Here is a 5079-nt window from a genome sequence, read left to right as displayed (position 1 = left end):
CTGTTTGTCAAATTGTCACACTAATTGATGGCCATAAATACAAGTAAAGATAAAGAGAAATTATGCATTTAAAATATCTACCATTAGAACAACAATACAACAAATGTATTTTTCAGTTGAGGTACTTGAGAATATTGTCATTTAAAGTTAATGTGAGGCACTTTAAACTCATAAGTCGCTGCTCTAATGCCTGTAAAAAAAGATGGAATATTTACAGGTATACAGTTATTCTAACATCACAATAGAAATAGAAGGTTAGTACTGGGTTTGGAGTATTGGAACTGGATTAATGAATAGCAGATGGAGATAATATGGACACAGAAATCACAGTGTGCAACCATTCAATCCCACCACTCCCACGACTGCAGAGATCCCAAAATATTTCAAGCCCAAATGCACCGTTGTGTTTCACGAAGGAGCTTAGGTCATTTATGCTTATGAAAAAACGAAGGGTATATGGGGGAAAATCGTTGCAACAGTATTCTCCCCTGGTATGTAACACAGTGGCGACTAAACACGAGTTTTATTCAAATCATTTTAGGGACAAAACTGTTACAAATATAAATACAACATTTAGTGTCTGAATAAAACTCTTTTCGTTTCTAAAATAGTCATCACTGAAGGAAAGAACATCAACATACCAGGCGTGTCCCAACTTTTGACCGACAGTGAATGATAGTGAACTTTAGTTTCTGAACAAAAATCAGACAAAACAAGTAATTAGAAAGTGTCAACTTGGGCTTTGTGGACAAAATAATAACTATTATCTATTATTCGAGAGACAATGATAAGTTTTGTCTCATTATTATAGCTTGACATGAAATGTATAGTATGAGGGAGTTTTAGGTGAGACACAGCATCTGATGTCAGAGAATGTCATGATGTATATGTTCAATTGTGTAAGCTAGAGATGTGTGACAGGACGGACGTCACTGCTGCTCGGGCTGTTGGGTCACGGTGTGAACACACATATTTTTGTAGTTTCGGCTAGATTTAAAAGCAAACTATGACTGAGATAACAATGAGACCATGAAAACAAAACACTATGGTAACTACCAACTGCCACCTATAAATGCAAAATGTAATTCATACAAAATATTTCAGGCCCATTATAACCTTCTTAAATGTAGGATTATTAGAGGGCTGATGTATTAGGCATACCAAGTAAACTGGATACATAATACTTTATACCTGACATTATTGGGGTTTTTTTGTTTTATTTTTGAGTGGGTTGTTTGTAAAACCTTAGAAAAATAGTGAGATCAATTGTCACAATTACCCAGAGCCCAGATACTAATACTTAAATCAAGTACATTATAATTACTTAATGTTTATTGGCCATTTTGATTTTAGTTTTTCAAAGTCATTTATAAACCTTCATCCATCCATTTTCAGCCACTTATCCGGGGTCGGGTCTCGAGGGCAACAGGCCCAGCAGGCCGACCCAGCCTTCCCTCTCACCCGCGACATTTTCTAGCTCATTTATAAGCCTTTACGCAGAGTATCACAAGGACATGAATGTACCAGAATCATGTGATGATAATGTCTTGTCAATAATCGGAAATGGACACATATATAACTCTATGCATGAAGACTGCATCACAAGACACTGGTTTCAGTCATGCCATTGTATGTTACCCCCACAATAGCGGAGTAAACTTGACAAGCAGGTTGAGTACAAACAACACCCTGCTTTTCCTCACCTTTACGCTCATTCCAAGGGCATTCATTGGTGAAGTACACTCTGTCTTTGTGCCACACGTAGAGACAACTCCTTCAGTTCATCACCAACCTGTTTGCTTTGTAAATCCTTCCAGTGGCAGTAGAATAGTATGACATGCTTAAAAACGCATTGAGTAAACAGAGCAATATGTTGAACTGAGGTGACTGATTAAGAATGAATGATTGTCCTTCAATCACCTGAAAGCTGGCTGTCTTTCACATCATTCTTCATGTCGGTCATTCCCATATAAAGGCTGTGGCGAGAGAAGCAGTATTCATAACAGGTCAAGGAAGCTACACAAGTAAAACACAGAGAAGATTTGTAAGTAGAATCATTTTGTTTATAATTTTTATCTTTGTAGAATTTTTTTTTTATTGCTAATTGAGATTCATTTAAAAAATATATATTTTCATCATTTATATTTTTGCTTTATGATCTTCTCTTAGCAATCTCTGACATTCTTAGTTATTTTATACTTAAGGAATTGTTTTGTTTGATCTCTCAAGAAAACCTCATTTTTGTATTTCTTTTAGATACAAGTGGTTCAAAATGATTCTGCCAATTCTAATACAAATCCTTCTCATTGGTGAGTGAAACATTCTTGTTACAATTGCATTGGAATTTTTGGACAAGGGACACAGTCCCCTCATTCAAATGTATGTTTTATCCACTGCATATTTATTTATTTTGTAACAGTATCAGCAAATGCTCAGATCACAATAGCCCCAGCGACCACGACCGTCGCAGGTGTAGCAACCACGACCGTCGCAGCGACCACGACCGTCGCAGGTGCGGCAACTACGACCGTCGCGGGTGCAGTGACCACGACCGCCGCAGGAGCAGCGACCACGACCGCCGCAGGTGCAGCGACCACGACCGCCGCAGGCGCGACTACGACCGTCTCTACAAACACCACCAACACTGCTGCTGCACACGCTGGATTCACGTACATGAGTCTTGTCTTGTGTTACTTTAGTGTGGTTGTCTACAAGTTGCTCTTTACATTGTAACTTGGTTGTTGCCTTGATCTGTTTTTACAGAATGCAGTCATTGTTAGGCACAAAGACACATAGTATGCAATGTGTGTTTAAATCTATAACCTAATGAAGCACTCGTGTTGATAGGTTTTGAAAACACTAGATGATCCAGCGTGTTTAAATGTTGATAATAATAAAAGTTTGGTAGAACTTGAAACAATTTGGTTTGTGTCCTGTTATTGTCATCACTTTTAAAATCACCTGCTCAATATTAATTTAAAGCCTCTCACAGGCATTTTATTTCCATAATAATTATATTAAAATTACCTTTTTTTTAAACTGTGTGTGTGTGTGTGTATATATATATATATATATATATATATATATATATATATATATATATATATATATATATATATATATATATATCCATCCATTTTCCGAACCGCTTATCCTGTTGAGGGTTGCGGGGAGCTGTCAAAGGGCAAAGGCAGGGTTCACCCTGGACAAGTCGCCAGTCCATCACAGGGCAGACATAGAGACAGAAAACCATTCACGCTCACATTCATACCTACGGGCAATTTAGAGTCCAATTGACCTAACCTGCATGTCTTTGAACTGTGGGAGGAAGCCGGAGAACCCGCGCTGACACAGGGAGAACATGCAAACTCCACACAGACCTGCCAGACCAATATCTAAACCCTGGCCCCTCTTGCTGTGAGGCAACAGTGCTAGCCACTACGCCACCATGCAGCCCATAAATATATATGTATTCAAATATAGAGTGACCCATATTTGTTGGTTTAGTCTCAAATGAATACATTGGAACAGACTCTTGAAACAGAAATACACACTATCCTGTTTTATATAATTTTCTCTAAACAACTTATCATTGAATATTGATATTTTCTTCTTGCTCAGTATAACACAATCATATGGTCAATATTACCTTTCTTTCTAATGTCTGTTTTGATAATCAAGCAGTGAAAACAGCTTCTGACTGATGACCCTAAATGTTTCCTAGGTGTGTCATCACTCATCACAATGACTTGTTGAGACAGGGTCTATTTGCTAAACTGACTAAAACAGGAAACACCCACATTGGGATAAAAACATTCTTTCCTGAAACACACAGAGAACAGCACCTTGTCTACATTACAATAAGGGTAAAGGTAGTAAAGATGGACATGTCCATGGCTCACACAGTCATTTACACTATTGGCCTTGGGTCAAAATATTCTCAGAAGTACCTTAAATACTACCTTGCCTCACATTGGCTGTTTGTCAATTAGTTTGTGGTATTTTAGTTAAACACACATTTATTTAAGAATATTTCCCACTTCAGCACACAATAACTGGAGCTTAAATTATGGGACGCTATACACCTTCTCTGCATGACAGCGCCATCCAACTGAAATCAGCGAAGGTATTTTTGTCAGAAAGCTCTGAAGGAAAACTTCAGATGCATCACTGTTTGTTTACATTCAATGAAGAAAAGCCAGATCGCCAACTCTGATCCCTAACATGTCCACTGGACTCTCTTGAATGATCTTTTAGCCAAAGTGAATGCCAGTTGTCCCCAAGAGACGCTGATTGGCTGCTGATAAACAATCTGTTTAGATGTACCTCAAGATTCTTCGAGGTGCAGCAGTGAAACGAACAAACAGGATATATTCACAAGGCGCACCATAAACAGTGAGTGCAAAATCAAAGCGACATGTTGCTAAATTTCAGGGTCACATCAGTCAGAAGTAACTTTTCAGTCACAGGAGTCAGGGTGTGAATGTTTCTGAACCTACCTGCAACGATACAGTATAAGTGTATGCGAACAAAAGAGGCACTGAAAAATCAAAGTGTGTTGCAGGTGTTGGGGAGGCTGAGTGGAATAAGAAAGAAGGGATCTTACCAGACCTCTACAACCCGCCCCTCACGTCTGCTTGAGCTTGCAGCTCTAAGCTACTGAATCAAGTCGGGTTGTATTGTGGGTAATGTTGACTCTAGAGTTTGACAGATAAAATAATGCATAGAATAAAGACAGACTTCTTTGTTTCTGCTGCGTTAAGTTTGATTTTTTTTGTATATCTGCCTATTGCAGATAATGTATTGGAGTAACGCTGTTTCACCACAAGGTGGTAGAATTACACACTTTTTAATTAAGGACGCTTCTGCTCAACTTCACAAGTTGCTGTCAATATTAAATAAAGTCAAAGATATTTATGACAACATTAATACATCTATACAACAATATATTGTGTAACTTGTATGAGATAGAAAACTAATTTCTTGCACCAAATACCTGAAGTGATACATGATATTAGATCATATTACTCTTTTTTTTATGAAAGACATTTGGACTGCATGCAAGAAAAAACACCTAAA

This window comes from Clinocottus analis, unplaced genomic scaffold (assembly GCF_023055335.1).
Source record: "Clinocottus analis isolate CAN_PGR_092001 unplaced genomic scaffold, fCliAna1.0.p SCAF_22, whole genome shotgun sequence".
In the NCBI taxonomy this organism is placed as follows: Eukaryota; Metazoa; Chordata; class Actinopteri; order Perciformes; family Cottidae; genus Clinocottus; species Clinocottus analis.
The sequence above is the reverse complement of the archived record's forward strand: the minus strand, read 5'-3'. Positions refer to the sequence as shown.